This window comes from Vombatus ursinus, unplaced genomic scaffold (genome assembly GCF_900497805.2).
Source record: "Vombatus ursinus unplaced genomic scaffold, bare-nosed wombat genome assembly UNPS02014870.1, whole genome shotgun sequence".
Classification (NCBI taxonomy): Eukaryota; Metazoa; Chordata; class Mammalia; order Diprotodontia; family Vombatidae; genus Vombatus; species Vombatus ursinus.
The window spans coordinates 7292460-7313989 of NW_020954648.1; positions in this window are offsets into that span (position 1 = coordinate 7292460).

Genomic DNA, 21530 nt, shown 5'->3' on the forward strand with positions numbered 1-21530 from the left:
AGTAAGCATGTACATGTTTTCCTTAGACAAAATCAAGTCATCAGATTAAGATGGGCTATATCCCTGAATAGTGAGGGTGTAGGAACAAGATGAATGTGATTGGTGAGACACTCATTGTCAGTGATCTATGAATGATCATGGAAAACAAGACAGTATGCTAGTCATAGGACTGAAGAAGATCGAATATTGTTCTCATTTTCCAAAAAGAGTAAAGCACAGAATTTTGAAGCATGCCAAGGGAGAAACATTATATCACAGTTGGACTCAAGGCACCTGGAGATAAAGTTATTGTTCTTCCCAGACATTCAATCAACCTCAACAATTAATCAAACTTAGTTATCATGTTGTATACATAACTCCACTGATCAACATCTCCTTGACATGAGGGAAAAGTATATATTGACATCTCTGAGATCTATAAAGACTTTCAGTGGACACAGGAAGTGGGTTAAATTAGTTTCCTTTCATTCCCCTTCTTCCTTTTTGACAACGTTTCTGCTATTCCTACCCATTCTACCTATTCCTACCCCCCATGCCTAGCCTTTCACACATGTAAACACATACTTTATATTATTAGGCAATCTGCTAAACAAAATTCATACAATTCATTCAGCAAACATTATGGAAGCAAATTCTATGTGCAAACTATGGCATTTCATGTCACGGTGAATAAAAAAATCTGTGATGTAGCCCTTGACTTCCAGTAGCTTACAATTTAGTAGGGAAGATGCAATTACATTTAATAAACACCTGCAAAGCACTTATGGACAAGAAATAATGCTAGGTCCTAGAGAAGTTAGAGAGATGAAAAAGTATATGGTTTCTGCCCTCAGAGGTTAGGAATTAAATGGGAGGGAATGAAACAAGATCTTAGGACCACAGGATCCTAGATCATAGAGTCATAGATTTAGGGCTGGAAGGGACCCTTAAGGTGACTGAGTTCAACCCCTTCATTTTGGGGGGCTGAACATAGTACAATTCAGGATGGTATAGCACATAAAATCTTCAAACAGAGGCACAAAGGCATTGAGAAGAGATAGAAACAATATAGTACAAAGAACATTGGAATTAAAGGAAAAGATAGGTTCAAATCTCAACTCTTCTTCTTTAAAACAGTACCATCTTCTGACCCTTGAGCATATCAGTTCATTTCTCTGGGTCTAAGTTTCTTCATCTAGAAGATGTAGAGTTGAACTGGATGAATTTGGAGGTCTTTCCAGCTAAGACTGTCAGGGAAGTCTTCATGGAGCAGTTGGTGCCTGATCTTGGCCTTGAAGAAAAGGGGTGATATCCATAGGCAGAGGTGGAGAAGTAGTCCATTCCAGAAATGGGGCACTGTGTAGGCAAATAATACACAGAGTCAGGAAAAAGGCAGTAGGAAATAAGAGAATAGCTACTAATTCTGTTCAATAGGAATTCAGAGTGTATAAAAGGAGCTAATATTTTGAAAAGCTAGAAAAGGAAGAAAGGAATCATTTATGAAATGCCTACTCTGGGTCAAGCACTGATCTAAGATCTTTATAAATATCTCATTTGATCCTCACAACCCTGAGAGGCAGGTGCTATCATTATCTCCAGTTCACAGTTGAGGAAACCGAGGAAGAGAACCTTGAATTCCAGAATAAGTAATTTTTATTTTATCCTGTAGGAAATGGGGAATTGCTGGAACTTTTTGACCAGGATAGTGGCTTGCTTGGATTGGTCCACTAGGAAAACTACTTTGGATGTAATGGGAAAGATACACTGAAAAGGAGAGAGACTGGTGACAGATGGACCAATTAGAAGACTGCAAAAAATAATTCAGACAAAAGTTAATCAAAGAATTAAGGTAGAATGCAGCAAAAGAGTTTGTGGCAGCAATCTAAATCTGGGAAAGTCAGTATGGAGTCAAGGAGTGGGCAACAGTAGTTGTCTGTGAGATCATGGTTTATCTGACAACTTATGTGCTCAAGATGGATTTTTCCCCCTAATAATGACACACTAACTCTCTTCAATGGATTGGCATTGCCATCATCAGAGACAGAAAACCTGATAGACTGGTGGCAATGGATGTGTAAAGCTGGTTGATGCTAGAGATATTCCAGAGTAGAATCAATAAAATGTGGGAAGTGATTAGATATGGGAGTTAAGGCAGATAGGTCAGTCAGAGATGACTTTGAAGTTTTGATCCATGATGTTATAAACACAATGTTAGGAACAGAGACAGGTATTGTGGGGGAGGGGGAAAGGGAGGAATTGTGAATTTTATCTTAAACATGCTCAGACTGGTGTTCAGCAGGCAGCTGGAAAATTGGGACTGGGACCCAGAAAGAGATTGAGACTGCCTACAATGTTTCGAGAGATACGGGCATGACAGAAGAGCCCCTAGCCACAAAGCCAACAACCTAGGAGTGTCTAAGTGGGAAAGATTCAGGGCCAATGTCTACTGTTGGTGTATTTGCTAGGACAGTTCACAATATGCCCCCCTTTTGTGAGGTGACCACCAAGGTGGGGCTGGCGTTCTACCCTCTGTATATGATATCACTATAATAGAAATGGTCAGCACCACAGCCTGTGACTGAGGTAAAGAACAAAGTAGCTAAGTGCTACAGCACTAACGTGGTGAATCATTGTATAAGTCCCAGAACCATGCTTTATTTTCTTACATTATGGTGGTAGAGATGATATTTACAGGGATATTTAAGAAGAAAGGGTATTACTTGAGTTAATTAGACTAACTAACCTTCTACCTTTATACTTCTTGTATTGCCCATAAAGTGAAGACAAGGGGAGAGCCATCACTGAAATATCTAGGTCCTTTAAGAAGAAACTTCCATGAAATTAGTGAGTAATTATGTCTTTTCTTCAGTCAATCAATCTAAAAGCATTTATTAAATACTTATTATGTGCCAGGCACTATGGTAGGCTCTGGGGATACAAGACAAAAATGAAACAGATCCTCTATTCAAAGGACAGATATTCTAATGAGAACAACATATGTATAAATTTGTTATTGTTGTTTTTCAGTTATCTCAGTCATGTCTGACTCTTTGTGACCATTTAGGGTTTTCTTAGCAAAGATAGTGAAGTGGTTTGCCATTTGCTTCTTCAGCTCATTTTACAGATGGAGAAACAGAGATAAACAGGGTTAAGTGATCTGGCCAGGGTCACACAGTAAGTAAGTGTCTGAGACCAGATTTGGATTCAGGTCTTCCTGACTCCAGACTTGGCTCTCCAACCATTGTGTTAGCTGCCCCATGTATATAAATAATTCTATACAAAATATAATCAAAATAAATATGAGACATTTTAGAGGGGGAACACTAAAGGACTGGGAGTCTGAAGAACGTCTTCATGAAGAATCTATTCATTTGAGCCAAGTTTTTGAGGGGAAAAAGGGGTTCTAAGAGAGAGTGCTAAGGTGAAGGCGTATCTGAGGTATGAGAAATAGTCAGTGCAAAGGTGCAGAGATGGGAGATGGAACATTATGTTTGAGAAACAGGAAAAAGGCCAGTTTGCCTAGATCAGAGAATGAAGAAATGGGTGTAATGTATAAGAATGTTGGAAAGGCAAGTTGGGGTCAGGTCATGAAGGGTTTTATAAGTTAAAGAAAGGAACTAATGTTGCATACTAGAAGCAATAGTTATTGGAAATTTTTGCATGAGGGAAATGATATCATCAGACCTGCATGTTAGGAAAATCACGTTAGCCTCTGTGTATAGTAGCATGCATTAGAGAGAGACTAGGCAAGAGATAAAGAGTACTTGAACAAGGTGGTGACCAGCATATAAGTAGAGAGAAGGGGACAGATGCAGGAGACGCTGTGAAGGAGACATTCTCCTATGCACTAACTTCCAGGGAAACAGAACGTGGAGAGTTTTTGTGTCTGTATATCTCTTCCCCTGGTGCATGGTGTCTTATGGAAGCCCTTGGTATCTTTTCCATGTGGCAAAATGTTCAGTGTTCTGGGAAGGATGGAATCTCTGAGGGGGGAAGCTGTCAGAGATAACACTGGCTGTATTTCTACTATGGTGCTTGTTCTATGACTCTGTCCAATTATCCTAAATGTATGTCTGAAAGCCCAGACGTAACAGATCCATCCAAAGCCATATTGAAAGGAAAAGGTGTCTAAAAGGATTAGTGTCCTGGTGACCAACAGGGACATGGAACAGGGAGCTCAGCCTGTCAGAGAGCTTAGGCTGGCATTCTAAGGCAAGAAGTCTTTGGTGTAGGCCCCTTGTTTCTAGTTGTACTGCTGGATAGGTGGCTTATACAAAGGCATTGTGAATGTGGACAGATCTATTCCTTTGAGTACACAGTGTCTGGATTTCAGCGAGGCTGAAGCATGGTGATAACACTGGAACAGACACTGGGCTTGGAAAGTTTTGACTCTTTTTATGTTCAGTGGCTCCCTTAGATAAGGATTCTTTTGGTGGTTACTGATTGGAATGAGTCTTGATTAAAATCCAAGTCTGACTGAATGGGTTTGTTGTCTTTCTACTCAAAGAGGAATTGTATCGGTCAGAACTGTAAGGAGTGGACGAGATGGCTAAGGGACAAAGAGTAGGGGCAGAAGAAGGCTCAGAACAAAATGCAGGGGCAGAGGCCCCAAGGACAGGAAGCAGAAGAGCAACCAGGGAAAGAGAATGAAAGCAAGATACACCATGTACACAAATAACTACAAGCTAAGCAACATCCAGCCAACAGGAGCTATAGGAATGGCGCAGATAATTAAGTGCTTATGGAAGAGGAAGGAAGGATCATGTTTGGTGATGTGTTCGAGTGTTAATGGGACAATAATGGGCTTTATGTGCTATCAATACTAATGTTCATATGTGTATCATAAATGTAACAACTTATCTTTGTATAGTGCTTAACAGTTTTCAAAGCACTGCAATCCCATCTTATCCTCCCACCCCATCAGGCAGGTATGGTAGTTATTATGTCTCCCATTTTACTGAAAAGATAAAGGTTAGAGAGGTGGTGACTTTCCTTAAGTCATATGGCTTTAAAATGGTGAAATTGGGAATAGAAGCTACATCTCATGATAGCTGATCATAGAATCCTAGTAAATGGAATATTATTGATAGGTTCCCAAAGTTGGCGATACTGTGCCCTGGGGGACACTGGAATGATCAGGGGGAGGAGGTGAAGGTGGGCCATGGTAGTAGCCTCTGGTGCAATTGAGAGATATTGAATAAAAATAAGGGGGCAATGGAAGCATAAGGAAAGAAGAGAAAAGAAGAAAATTTTGAAAAACCATTTGTACATGTTTCATCTGTTGTGTAACAGAGTTAAAGTCATAGTGATTATGTTATTTTCCAAATAAACACACTAAATGCAAGTTATAACCGATCAGTGGTCAAGTCCAGACGGGTCTTAAGCAAGTGTTGACAGGCGAGCAGATTGTCGGGAAGTCCAGTATGCATCGGCAGGAATATGTGTGTGTAATGACTTGTCTACAATATGATACTATACAGTAAATCGTTAAAGAGTTAAAGAAAATATATTGCCAGAGGGGCAGTAAGTAATTTTTTTTAAAGGGGTCAGTAGGCCAAATAAATTTGAGAACACTTCTGATCAGACCTCTTAATTTTACAGATGAGAAAACTGAAACCCCAAATTGGGAATTAACTTGCTCATCACACAGGCTCTGGGTTTGAATCCTAGATCTACTACTTACTGTGCTCTTGGGCCTATCATTGATTTTTCTCTGGGATCATTTTTCTCATTTGTAAAATGAGAAGGTAGGTAGATGATCTCTCAAGCCCCTTCCCGTGTTAAATTTTATCATTTGATGAGACATACAGCATAGCTATAGAGACAACAATGAAGAACATCTGATTACTGTTCCAGGACACTTTAATTACATAATATGTTGCCCATAGTAGCAGTTTAACTGAAATTCTGAAGTTAAGGGCTCAATAATGTTATGTTTATTTTCCTACAGAACCATAAAATATTAATAAAGAATAGGCAACCAAATATGATGCAACATAGTCTTGGAAGAAAGATTCTGCCTGAAAATTAGGTCCTAGAAATTATAGGAAACATATTGAGAAGTTTACTCAAGTTAGACTAGTAGCCACTGGTTTCAAGCTGTGACTGTGATACATATCAGCTTTGTGACTTTGAGAAATGCACTTGACATCTCCAAAATTCAGTTCCTATGTAATTTGGCAATAATATTGTCGGCCCTATCCATTAATCTATGTATGTGTCTGTCTGTCTGTCTGTCTGTCTGTCTATATATCTATCTATCTGTCTGTCTATCCATCTAGCGATCTATCCCATAAGGCTGATGTGAGTAAGAGCCATAGCTAGGGAATTTGACTCATGTGACAAATAGAATGTGGTCTTGCTTGTTCATTTCCTTCTAAAAATACAGCATCTGCAAATTGAACATATTATTCCAGATTTTAATTGATCAATAGCACTTACTGCATGCCAGATACTGGGCTAAGCACTTCATAATCATCATTTCATTTGATCCTCACAACAACTATGAGAGGTAAATGCCACTATTCCCCTCATTTTACAGATAAGGAAACTGAGGCAAATAGAAGTTAAGCAACTTGCCCAGGGTCGCACAGTTATTAAGTGTCTGAGGTTGGATTTGAACTCAAGTCATCCTGACGGTAGACCTGGCACTCTATCCACTGGACAACCTAGCTGTCCCCCTAAAGAAATAGAATAAAACAGCACAGTAAGTCAATCAATAAATCAACCAACAAATATTTATTAGGTGCCTATTTTGTACCAGTCACTTACATTTTCCTGAAGCATGCAACATGACCGGAAGTAAGTTACAGAAAATAATATAAAGTGACTGGGGTGGGGTAGCACTAAAAGCAAGGAGGATCCTTCTGAAAGAGATAGTACTAAATCTAAGGATTAAAAAAGGTCAGGGGGATGCAAGAGAGGGAGAACATTCCAGGCATGAGAGAAAGTCTGTGCAAAGACATGGAGAAGATGGGAGATATAATGAGTATCAGCAAGTAATCCAGTTTGTCTGGGGCATTGAGTACTTAGGAGAGAAGGAAGAGGGTAATGTGCATTGGCCTGGAAAGGTGGGCAGTAGTCCAAGTATAAGTTTTTAAATGCCCAAATATGGGAGTTGGTAATTCATTGCATTGGCAATAAAGTAACAATGAAGCTTCTTCAGTAGAAAAGTGACATGATCAGGCTTGGGTTTTAAAAATATCACTGTAGCAGCTGTGGGGAAGTATATAGGTTATTACAATAGTAATAGATAAAAAGGGCCCAGAATGGAGTGGCTACCATCTAAGTAGAAATGAGGGGATGGATATAAGAGGTTCAATAGATATAGAGTCAGCAAGATTGAGCAACTGAGTGAATATGATGGATGATTGAGTGAATAACAATAGTAATTAATAATAATAGCTGGCTTATATTTTTATATAGTGTTTTAAGGTATTCAAAGTGCTTTAAAAATATCTTATTTGATTCTGACAATAACCCTGAGAAGGCAATGTTATAATTATCCCCATTTATAGATGGGGGAACTAAGGTAAGCAGAGGTTAAGTGGCTTGTTGCATTGGGCAGTGTAACTGGTTGTTGTTCTTCCTTTCAAAGAGGACTAAAATGACATCACCATGTTGGAGTCAAGGTAAAGTGTGTCAGACGATGGCCGATAAGCCCAATATGAACTCAGAATGCTCTACCAAAGGACAGGCACAAGCAGTCCATATTGAACATTTGGAGTGGAGATATCTCTAAATTTGAGCAGCTCACACTTCATTTGAGCTGCTGCAATTCTGCTTTGCTCATACAGCACAGCACCTTCTTTGATGAGGGCACACCATGTTGGCCTGTCCTGTGCCAGTGTCTCCCATGTCTCCCAATCAATCCCAAAGTTCTTCAGAGAGACCTTGAGAATGAAAAGGTATTAGGCTGCCTACCAAACTGAAGGTCTACAGAGCCATTGTGCTGACCTCATTGTTGTATGACTGTGAAACCTGGACGGTCTACCAGCACCATGCCGGGAAACTGAATCGCTTTCATTTGAATTGTCTTAGGACAATTCTGAAGATCATATGACAAGATAAGGTACTGGATACTGAGGTTCTTTCTTAAGCTATACTGCCAAGCACTCAAACTCTACTACAGAGAGTAATACAACTGATAAATATCTAAGGATCAATCTGAATTAATATCTTCCTGAATCCAGTTCACTCTCTCCACTGAGCTACCTAGCAGAATAAGCTGCTAGGTGGCACAGTGCATAGAGTGTTGCGCCTGAAGTCAGAAAGCCTCATCTTCCTGAGTTCAAATCCAACCTCAGACACTTACCAGCTGAGTGACCCTGGGAAATTCACTTAACCCTGTTTGCTCAGTTACCTCATTTATAAAATTAGCTGGAGGAGTATCTTTACAAAAAAAAAAAACTACTCCAAATGGGGTCACAAAGAACCACACACTACTGAAAATGACTATACAACAACAACCTAGCAGAAGAGTCAAAGAAAACTCTGAGTTTGAAAAACTGGATGATGGAAGGATGGTGGTATACTCAACAAAAACAGGGGAGTTACAAACAGAGAACAGTTTAAGGGGGAAAATAACAGGTTCTATTTTGGACATGTTAAAATTTAAATGCCTACGAGACATTTAGGTGGCCATTAGGCAATTGAAAGTCAATGTCTACATCCTAACAGAACATGATGAGAAGATCCATGCAGGAAATAGAATGGTAACATTTAAAAGAGAATTCATTCTAGCTTTCATATTAGGAATGAGTTTCATCAAACATAACCACTTGAGAGTAGCATCCCATTTTCCTGGTTTCATTAGTTTTTTTTTTCCCTAAACATTTATAATAGAAGGACTTGAGGTTTCTTCCATCTGTACTGAGTGAACCAGTAAAAAAAAAATAGCTCAAAGATGGAAATGTCTTGAAAAAAAAAACTGCTGTACAAGGAAAAAAAACTTGGGAAAGATATCCTGGTTTCCTCCTTTCTCTGAGAGAATGGTGGCGGTTAATTACAGTACTTGGGCATCTCTAATTATTATTATGTTTAAAAATCTGAGCAAAGAATATATTCTATTCTTTAATTATTTAGATTGTGCTGGTAGAGGTGCATTTTCTCATTGACCTCTCTAGTGTGCTACTCTTGAATTTGCTTGATGAACCAAATACCTATCCTACACTCATTCTAACCAGATTTTCACCATTTTTTCCTTCTTATCAGTGAAAGGGAAATGATCCTTTATATTTAGAACAAAAGTAGGAAATCTTTCCACAGTGAAGGGAAACATAATGAGCTGTATTCCCGAGTTGCTATTAATGCCTTAGTTAATCCTCAGGCATAATTGAGGGGTAGCTTATGTGCATAGCACCTGAATGATGTTATCTTACTTATTAATCTGCTACACCTTTTATTTTATACTTGGTCCTCATTCCTGCAATCATTCTTTGGTAACTTCCAAGTACTAATTTATAGGATAATGCAGCTCAGATTTTGCTGTGTCACCTTGGGGAGACACTGTCCCATCTCCAGGTCTCAGTTTCCTGATCTGTAAAGTGAAGTGAGGAAACCTGTGTTATAATATATACTAGCCATGCTATAATGAAAAAGTCACTAAACCCCTCTGAGACTAAATTTCATTTTACAGTATTGATGTAGGAAAAGTATAGTCTAAACCTAAAAATGCTATATAAGGTAGGCTATCATTAAAACCTTCAGTACCAAAATTCTGGGATCTTTTATTCAAATACTTATAAGCTATTAATATTCATATTATATACAATTTAGAATTTATATTCTGAGAGGCATTGTATCAGAAGTAATGGATAAAAAGTTGGCCTCAGATTCAGGAAGATCTAGGTTCTGACTCATATTGGCTGTGTTACATTAAGCCAATTATTTACCCTCTCAGTGCCCCCAAGAAAAATATTTAAGAGTGCATGTTTCAAAGCAGTTCCCAATCTGCCTGTATGTAAGGAATTTCTTGATTTAGGATACTTCAGGTCAGTGAAATCACAGATCTGGGCTTAAAAATTATGTATTTTCATTACATTTAGTATTGAAAAATCAGAATTCCAGTATGTAATTTTTCTGATGTTCTTTTATCAGTACTCATCGTTTTTACTTCTATATTACATTTGACAATATTTACCTTCCCTTCTTCCTGAAATATTCTCTCCTCTTTAAGTTTTCTTGATTCTGCTTTCTTCTGGTTTTCTTTCTACCTATTTGACTACATTTCTGTTTCTTTTGCTGACTCATCATTCATAGTTTTCTGCCCAACTTATGGTGTGAACCCAAGTCTTGGTCATGAACCTTCTTTTCTTCTCTTTCTATCTTTCTTTCTTGGTGATGAAGGCAGTTCTCAAGAATTTCTATACAGATCAATCACAGATCTATATACCCAGACCCAGTCTTGCACATGAGCTTCAACACGAGGCTATTGGACGTTTTGACTTGGATATCCTGTAAACACTTCAAGATAAACATGCCCAAGTCTGCCAAACTGGCTTGATTCCCACTCCAATTCTGAAAGTCATTGTCCAAGGATAGGCCAAGAACAGAGGAAGGAGTGAGTGAAAAGAAAGATTGGTGAATCTGAGATCCTTAAGGACCAAGAAACAATGAATAGCAACATAGATAGACAAAAAGAGGAAGAGGACTGAAAAGTTTGCCTTGGTCATTCATAGGCAATGGGAGCAAACACTGATTTATTTACTGAGCATGGACTTCATATGTTGGAGGAGTTAACTTTGGACTCCCTGTTGTAAGACTATTTTGATGCCCTAGCAAGATAGGGACCACATCTCTGTTCCATTGGGTGAGTTCCCTACTCTCCCTATTTGATTCTGGGGGCAGAATACAAAGAATGTTGTTCTCCTTTCTTTCCTTAATAATATTTTTCTCCAATTATATGTAAAAACAACTTTAACATTCATTTTTTTTTAAGTTTTGAGTTCCAAATTCTATTTCTCCCTCCCTCCCTGAGACAGCAAGCAATCTGATATAGGTTATATATGTATAATTATATAAAACATTTCTGTATTAGTCATTTTGTGGAAGAAAATGAAAACACAAAAAGGAAGGAAGGAAGGAAGGAAGGAAGGAAGGAAGGAAGGAAGGGAGGAAGGGAGGAAGGGAGGAAGGGAGGGAGGGAGGGAGGGAGGAAGGGAGGAAGGAAGTGAAAATAGTGTGCTTAGGTCTATATTAAGATACCATCAGTTCTTTCTGTAAAGGTGGATAGCATTTTTCATCATGAGTCCTTTGGGATTGTCTTGGATCATTGAATTGCTGAGAATAGCTAAGTCATTCACAATTGTTCACTGTACAATATCGCTGTTACTCTGTACAATGTTCTGTTCCTGCTCATTTCATTCTGTAGCAGTTCATGCAAGTCTTTCCAGGTTTTTCTGAAATCACCTTGCTTGTCATTTCTTAAAGCACAATAATATTCCATTAAAATCACATGCCACAATTTGCTCAGCCAATTGATGGACATCTCTTCAATTTCAATTCTTTGCAACCACAAAAAGATGTACTATAAATATTTTTGTACAAATAGATTATTTTCCCTTTTTTATCTCTTTGGCATACAGACCTAATAGTGGTATTGCTGGATCAAAGGGTATGCACAATTTGATAGCCCTTTGGGAATAGTTCTGAATTGTTCTCCAGAATGGCTAGATCAATTCACAACTCCACCAACAGTGCATTAGTAAGACATTGTTTTCTAACAGAATTCAGGAGTTCTTGACCAGCTATATAATACTAATTAGTTTAACAAATCCTATTATCTTACCAGCCTCAGATGCCCTAGAGATTATCTTCTTCTGCTTCTTCTGTGCTTCTTCTGCTTAGAAGCTGTCAATTCATGGTTGTGTTGTTTTTTTTTTTGGTTTTTGGTTTTTTTTTTTTTTTATTGAGTAGATATGTTTCTTTTTTTAATGGATTAAGCATTTTATTTTTTATAAACAATTTTTAACGTGTGTTTTTAAAACTTTAGGTTACAAATTTTCTCCCTTCCTTCCTCCCCACCCACCCTCATTGAAAAGGCAAGCAACTCAATACAGGTTATACATGTGTAGTCGTGCAAAACACTTCCATAGTCGTCATGTCGTGAAAAACTAAGTATATTTCCCTTCATCCTATCCTACCCCTCATTTATTCTGTTCTCTCTTTTGACCTTGTCCCTCCGCAGAAGTGTTTGCTTCTGATTATCCCCTCCCCCAATCTGCCCTCCCTTCTATCATCCCCCTGCTCTCTTCTCCCCTCCCTCCCCTTATTTTCCAGTAGGGTAAGATAGATTTCCATACCCAATTGTGTATGTTATTTCCTCCTTAAGCCAAATTCTATGAGAATAAGATTCACTCATTCCCTCTCACCTTCCCCCATTTCCCCTCCACTGTAAAAGCCTTTTCTTGTCTGTTTCACGTGAGATAACTTACCCCATTCAAGTAGATAAGTTTCTAAAGTTTGAACATAAGAGGGTCTCCTTGATAATTAGTAGATGTGAAAGGTAGTATTCTCTTTGGTATCTCACTCTAAAACAAGGGTTCTTAACCTGGTATCCACAGGTAAGCTTCCAGGGACAGATCTCAGGGGTGCCATGAAATTGAATGGGAAAAAATATTACATTTTTATTTTTAATAACCTCCAAATAAATTTAGCATGTTTTTCAATTATTTAAAATATTCTGAGTAGGGTATCATGGGTTTTGCCAAACTATCAATGGGGTTCATGACAAGAAAAATGTTAAGAACCTTTGGACTTAAAGGGCAGGGAGACAGTGCTTGCTCTTTGAGAGTTGTGGATCAAATTCAATGAAAACAAAGATTGTGTTCATCAAAAGGAATTTTATTTGAGACTAAAGGAAGTAAATTTAAAAGAAAACAAACTTACAAAGTACCACAATCAATGTATTTTAGAACCTGGAACTCCTAATGAGATGAGTACATTCTGGCCAACTCTACCCCAGTCAGATGACATTCAATGTATTGGGAATCTGATGTACAAAGTACACCATTTGCTCACTGGCTAGTGCAACATCCCCACATGGAGTGATGTGTGCTCCACATTCCCACTATTCTAAGATATCTTTAAATAGCAATAAGTAACCAATAAAGCAAACTATTCAAGTTCTCATCAAACTGGCCTCCAGGCTTATGCCTGACCCTGTGTTCACCTCCAACTTCTCTGTTTCTTTCCTTTTTAAAAATGGAATCTTGTTTCACCACTTCCATCAAGATCCAGAGGCAAGTGATGCTAGGGGTCCTTAATTCTCTTCATTGCAAGGCTTGGCAAGATTGACACAAGTTGGGTCAAATTAAATTTTCATGCTTGTCTCAGCCCTACCATTTACTGCACTCACTTTCTTGAGTTCAGAATGACAACATTCATTCATAGTGCATGGTCCCTCCACAGCCCTACTTAACAATTTTACAAATGCATATATGCATAATAACTACATACATAAAAGGACATATAATTTCTACAAAACAAATAAAGGGTGGTTAAGTGGATTCATTCACATACAGGTGACAGTTTGACAGAGGATAAATTTTCTGAGGGAGAGAGAGTAATAAGAGAATAGAGGACTGAGAGCTATACCTTCATGACTGCCCATGATTAGAGGAACATGTAAATGAAGGAAAGCCAGCAAAAGAGTCATAAAAGGGGAAGTAAAAACTATAGAAACAACATCAAGAAGAAGTAGTGTCATATAGTCTAAGTGTGGAGGGAATTTGAAGAAATAAGAGATAGGCAGTAGTGTTAGACACTAAAGAAAGGTCAAAGAAAATGAAGACAGAGCAGGACATTGAACTTTATTATTAAGATATTAGTAATAATATTGGAGAACATAGTCAGGAAGTTAAAAGCAAAGAGCTGGTAAGGAAATGTAAAAACTGAGTACAGGTCTCACATTTGAGAAACAGTAATATAAAGGGGGAAATACAATGCTAGCTTAGATATCAAAGGAAAGTTTATTTGCATTTTTGGTATTGTTTGGTTTAATTCTCTCCACCCTCCACTCCCACCTAGGAGAGGTAGACATATTCAAATATGGAGGCAGAGGAAAAGAGGCTAGCAGAGATTGGTGAGAGTGGGGGAAGGAATAAGGAAGTTGAAGAGAAAGTGGAGAAAAAAAAAGGATGATGATGACAAAGATGATGATGATGATGTCAAGTCAACTACCATTTATTTAATGATGATTGTATGCCAGGCACTGTGCTAAATGTTGAGGATACAAAGGGGGAAAAGCAGTCCCTTTTCTCAAGGAGTTCACAGTACTGGGAGCAAATCAGTATAGTTTCATGATTTTCTCTAATTTCATTCTACTGCTTCTGGATAGGAGTGAAGGCAGTTAATAGTAAGAGTAATCCAAGGCTGAGGCTTGGAAAGGAAAAATTAGCTATAGGATAAGAGGGCAAGGAACTGGAAAGAGGAGGATAGTATGGAGTTGAACTGATTCACAAAGGGTTCAAGATGAGGAAGAGAGGAAGTTGTAGCCAATGCAAGGGTGATGCTCTGGCAAAGAACTGAGAAGTGGAAGAATTGGGAGTCACAGTGAAAATGAAGAACAGGGTTTTGAGATTGAAATGCAAAGAGAAATGTAGGATGACAGCAGGTTATGATCAAACAAAAGAATTCCAGAGTTTATGAACTTGCAAGTTGTGAATTTGTGCCTAATGACCAAATCAAAGATATGACTGTCCCTATGTGTAGCTTTGGTAGGATGGAGAAATGACTAAATTGAGGAACCAGGAGGTTAGGCTGCTTGAGGGAGTATCAATATTAATGCTGAAGTTCCCTAATATGAGGGCGAGAGTTGGGAAGGAGAGAAAGACTGTGAGTCAGACACTGACCATACTGAGGAAAGAAGGAAAATGAATGCCTTGGAGGTTGTTAGATAACAGTTACCAGAATCTTGTCTGGGTTATAAATATGGATTGAATGGACCTCATAGGAGAAGATGTTATTGAGTGATGGTGGTAGAGGGAGAGACTGGAAGTAGAAGTGGAAAGCAAGGCATATTTAGACTCTCTCACTAGGACCAGTGAGTTGGAGGAGCCTAAATGAAAGTGAAGCCAGTGTTGGAAAGGGTAGGCAGGGAAACTGTGTCATTAGGAAGGAGCCAGGTCCACTGAGTGCAAGAAGACGGAAGGAGTGATAGAGAAAAAAAGGTTTAAGATGAAAGTAAGTAACAACCGGTTATGTAACTGAGATGAAGGGGGAATTTCTGGACAGTAACCTTGTTCTCTTTGAACTACATTCTTCATAAGGCTGTATTCCCAACCTGGGACAGACAAAAGACTTTGAAAAACTCTAGCAGGATTCTTGTGAAAGATTCAATGCAGTGGTGGAGAAGTACAGCAATTAGATGAGAACAAAGTGGCAACTGGGCTGAATCTAGGTATTGCTCTTTAACTTTCACATTTTGGCCATGTCATTATTTGTGTATCATTTGACCATGAAGCTCCACGAAGTCAGAGGTCGTGTCTTATTTTTATTTGCCTACAACAATATCTCATGCATAATAGACATCCAATATGACTTGTATGGTCTCAATAGTTGGCGTCAAGCAGAGCCAGCACCCCACAGGTATATAACTACCTGCCTTGTATGTAGGTGCTACAGGTTCCCATAGGCTCAGAAGACAGAACTCCTGGACACAAAACACCATACAGTAGTAATACTTTATTGATGCATTGATTACTTTTGTGCTCCCCTCCATTAGGGCTCTACAGCATGGCCCCATGTATCACCTTTCCAGAGTACCTGATTTTGTACATAAATACATACATACATACATACATACATATATATGTGTATATATATACATATATAGGTGTAAATTTCCATATTACATAAAAAGATCTATATATGTAGAATGATTCAACCAATTCCTCAAGTGTCATACTAACCCTAAATACTGAACAAACAACAAATAACTGATTGAAAAAATAGACATCCAAGAAGTAATTCTCAAATGAACCAATGAGGAAAGAAGCACATTGGAAAGTAAAAGAAAAGCAGACTGTCTCTGACACTTTTTCCCCCACAGTTGGTGGTTCTGTTCACTGCATCCCTCTTTTCACTCCTAATAAGCACTCCTGCTTCTATTGTTTGATATCTCTTTTATTCCCCTTTCCTGTTCTATTGACTTTCTAAAGAACCGCTTTTCTTATTCTTTCTTTCTCCTTTCACAAGCCTCTCAGCTTGGATACAGCCAGGGCTGGGCTTTAACACTTTAAAAATCTTTCATTTACACTACAAAAAAAATTACAGAAATATTTTTTTCTGCCCCTAAACCTTGGAGGGCAGAACATAGGTAATTAGGGCTGCCCCTTCAAGAAAAAAGAGGCAATCAAATTTCAAGACCGTATTATGTAAGCTAATACTAGAATTAAGATTTTATCCTCTATGAAAATATTAAATTAAATGAATAATTTGCCATTTTATCAACTATTTATATATACACTGTAAAGACTTAATAAATGTTTATTGACTGTCACTGCTAATACTATGTGGCAACCAAATCAGACAAGGAAGGATAAGGGAGAGATAGACCAGATGGAAGAAGAAAAGTTCATTTATTCCATTTTTTTCTCTATTCCTATTAAAATTATTTTCATATTTTAATTTTTCATGAGTTCTCAATTTCTACATCTTTAAATGGAACAATAAATACTATCCTCTCCAAATCATAGCAAATCATTAAACATTCATTCTTGCAAAGTGTGGTCTTGAAGCTCTTTTAACAAAAAGGTAGTAAAGATAAGGATGACTGAGTCAATTTAATAAAAATGACAATTTTACCTAAGTTAATTTACTTATTCAGTGCCATACCAATGAAACTACCAAAGAATTATTTTATAGAGTAAGAAAAGATAAAAACAAAATTCATCTGGAAGAACTAAAGATCAAGAATATCAAGGGAAGCAATGAAAAAATGTGAAGGAAGGCATCCTAACAGCACCAGATTTCAAACTATTGCAAAGCAGTAATCTAGTACTGGCTAAGAAATAGAGTGGTAGATCAGTGGAATAAGTTAGGTACACAATATACAGTTGTAAATGACCATAGTAATCTAGAGTTTGATAAACCCAGAAACTCACCATCTGACAAAAGTTTCTGGGAAAACTAGAAAATAGTTTGTGAGAAACTAGGCATAGGCCAACATCTCACAACGTATATCAAGATGAAGGTCAAAATGGATAAATAATCTAACCATAAAGGGCGATATCAGAAATGAATTAGGGGAGCTTGGAAAATTTTACCTGTCAGATACATGGTTAAGGGAAGAGTTTATGACCAAGCAAGAGATAGAGAGAATCATGGGAAGTAAAATGAATATTTTTGATTACATGAAATTAAAAACTTTTTGGACAAACAAAACTAATGCAGCCAAAACAAGAAAGAAAGTAGGAAACTGGAGGGGGTGAATATTTCAAGCAAATTTCTCTGATAAAGGCCTCATTTCTCATATGTCTAGACAACTGAGCCAAATTTATAATAATATGAGCTATTCCCCAATTGATAAATGGTCAAAGGATATGAACAGATAGTTTTCAGAAGAAATCAAAGCTATCAATAGTCACATTAAAGAATGCTTTAAATCAATATTGATTAGAAAAATACAAATTAAAACAACTCTGAGATATCATCTCAGACATATCAGATTGATTAACATGACAGAAAAAGTAAAATGACAAATGCTGGAGGGAATATGGAAAAAATAGGGACACTAATTCATTGCTGATAAAGTTGGAGACTGGTTCAACCATTCCTGAGGACAATTCAAAACTATACCCAAGGGACTATAAAACAGAGCATATCCTTTGACCCAGCAACACCACTACTAGGTCTATATCCCAAAGAAATCAAAGAAGAGGAGGAAGGATCTATTTGTACAAAAAATATTTATAGCAGCTTTTATATGAAGGCAAAAATTTGAAAATTGAGAGGATGACCATCAATTGGGTAGTGGCCAAACAAGTTATGGTATATGATTGTGATGGAATACTATTGTGCTACAAAAAATAATGAATAAGATGGTTTTAGAAAAACCTGGGAAATCTTGTATGAACTGATACAAAGTGAAGTGAGCAGAACCAGAATAACATTGTACACAGCAACAACAATATTGTAACAATGATCAACTGAAATATTTAGCTAGTCTGATTACTAAAGACAATGATCAAGACAATTTCAAATGACCCATGATGAAAAATGTTATTTATCTCCAAAGAAAGAACTGATGAACTCTGAGTGCAGATTGAAATACACTTTTTTCACTTTCTTTGTTTTTCTCATTTTGTATATGTGTTTTACTTTGTAACATGGCTAATATGGAAATTTGCTTTTTCATGACTTGACATGCATGATCAACATCATATTGCTTGCCTTCTGAAGGGGTTGGCAGGGGTAGATGGGAGAGAGTGAATTTGAAACTCAAAATTTTAAATAATGAATGTTAAAATATTTTTAAATATAATTGAGAAATATTTAATGAAATAAATAAAAATGCATTTTAAAAAGATGAAGATGAACACTAATACTGGTTATATCAACATTTTTGAAAACCATAGATTGCACATAAAACTATAATCATAATTTTTAAAAAATAGTTTATTTGGACTCTAGGAATCTAATATAAAGCTTATTATGTACAATTTTAAGGAAGTTTCCAGACAGCTACTGGATCTGATGTTTAGGAGATGACATATTCCAAAAGAATAGGGCCTAAAAAGATGACAAACAGCATGAGTATGGAAAATTTAAGAGGTGAATTTTCCAGTGTTCTTCTAAAAAATCCATACAGATAATAATTCACAGCCTCTGCAGCAGATGCATAGAAATTCTTCACAATTTAACTTGCAACTGACCCTTATGGAAAAATGGACCAACTTGAGAGCACTATGACTAGAAAGCTGCCAAATCAAGCATTTTCAGGAGGGGTAAGAGAATAGTCATCTGTCTTGTGAAGTTGATAGCTTTTGTTGAGGATGTAGGATTTCACTGGGATAAAGAAATCCTGGTAAAGAAATTCCCTATTGGTTATTCACCTGTAACTTTTATTCTTTTTAATTAATTAATTTATTTATTTTTAGATTTTAGAATTTACTTTTATAAGATTTTGAGTTCTAAATTTTCCCCTCTCCCCAAGATAGCATGCAATCTGAAATAGGCTATACATGTATGATCATATTAAACATATTTCCATATTAGTCATGTTGTGAAAGAAAAATCAGAACAAAAGGGAAAAACCATGAGAAGGAGAAAAACAAAAAACAACAAAAGAAAGGGAAAATAGTATGCTTCAATCTGCATTCAGATTCCATAGTTCTTTCTCTGGATTTGGATAGCATTTTACATCATGACTCTTTTGGAATTGTCTTAGGTCATTGCATTGCTCAGAAGAACTAAGTATAACAAAGTCGGTCATTGCATAATGTTGTTGTTACTGTGTACAGTGTTCTCCTGGTTCTGCTCCTTCACTCAGAATCAGTTCATGCAAATCTTTCCAGGTTTTTCTGAAGCCCACCTGCTCTTCAATTCTTATGGAACAATAGTGTTCCATTATATTCATATACCACAACTTGTTCAGCCATTCCCCAGTTGATGGGCATCCCCTCAATTTCCAATTCTTTGCCGCCACAAAAAGAGCTGCTATAAATATTTTTGTACATGTGGGTTATTTTCCCATTTTTATGATCTCTTTGGGATACAGACCTAGAAAGGGTATTGCTGGATCAAAGGGTATGCATGGTTTTGTAGCCCTTTGGGCATAGTTCCAAATTGTTCTCCAGAATGGTTGGATCAGTTCACAACTCCACCAATAATATATTAGTGTTCCAATTTTCCTACATCTCCAACATTTATCATCTTCCTGTTTTGTCATGTTAGCCAATCTGATAGGTATGAGGTGGTAGCTCAGAGTTGTTTTAATTTGCATTAAAATAATAATCAACAGTGATTTAGGGCATTTTTTCATATGACCACAGATAGCTTTAATTTCTTCCTCTGAAAACTGCCTGTTCATATCCTTTGACCATTTATCAATTGGGGAATGACTTATAAAATTGACTCAGCTCTCTATACATTTTAGAAATGAGGCCTTTAAAAGAGACACAGGTTGTAAAAATTGTTTCCCAGCTTTCTGCTTCTCTTCTAATCTTGGTTGCATTGGCTTTTTTTCTGCAAAAGCTTTTTAATTTAACGTTATCAAAATTATCCATTTTGTATTTCATAATGTTGTCTATCTCTTGTCTGGTCGTATATTCTTCCCTTCTCCATATATCTGACAAGTAAACTATTCCTTGCTTTCCTAATTTGCTTATAGTTTCACCCTTTATTTCTAAATCGTATACCCAGTTTGACCTTATCATGACATACAGTGTAAAATGTTGATCTATGCCTAGTTTCTGCCATACTGCTTTCCAGTTTTCCCAGCAGTTTTTGTCAAATAGTGAGTTTTTAGCACAGAAGTTGGAGTCTTTGGGTTTGTCACAGAGCAGATTACTATAGCCAATGACTACTGTGTCTTGTATACCTAACCTATTCCACAGATCCACCACTCTATGTCTTAGCCAATACCAAGTAGTTTTGATGGTTGCTCCTTTATAATACAGTTTCAGATCTGGTATGGCCAGGGCACCCTCCATTGCATTTCTTTTCATTAATTCCCTTGATATTCTGAACCTTTTGTTCTCCCAGATGAATTTTGGTATTATTTTTCTAGCTCTATAAAATAATTTTTGTAGTTCGTTTGGTATGGCACTAAATAAGTAAATTAATTTAGGTAGAAATATCATTTTTATTATATTAGCTCAGCTTACCAATGAGCAATTGGTATTTTTCCAATTATTTAGATCTGACTTTATTTGTGTGAAAAGTGTTCATATAGTTCCTGGATTTGTCTTGGCAGGTAGACACCCAAACGTTTTATATTGTCTACACTTACTTTAAATGAAATTTCTCTTTCTATCTCTTGTCACTGGGCTTTGCATAACTTTTATTCTTAAAGAATGGCCTAGGGCCCTTAGTAGTTAAGTGACTTGTCAGTGGTCACTCAGATAAAATGAGTCAGAGGCAAGTTGTACAAACTATGAATAAGTCAAGTAACCTCTCTGAGTATGTGTATTCATGTGTTTGAAAGATGCCAGTGTTACTTCATTGAATCAACCTGTAGGCAGAATTCTGTTTAAAATATGAAAAAACATCACAGAAGAGATTTAATAAGAATCAGAGAACTGATCTACTTGTCAGGCACCTTGCAAAGTCTTTCAATTCCATTATAACATTAAAGGTGCAGTGTGGCTTGGACCTATTAAAAAGCCAAATATTAAGAAGGATTAGAAGAAAATTGGGCCAAGGTATTGTGTTTTCAGACATATTTTTTTTTCAAATGATGCAGGGAGAAAGGAGAATGATAAAAGGGAGGAAGAATGTATCATTTTTAAAATAGCACCTCCTTAAATACACAACCCCAAGTTTTCAGATTGATCTGAGGTATCCTTGTTCTGTACTTTCATCAATAAGTTTAGGCAAGTGAGGCAGAA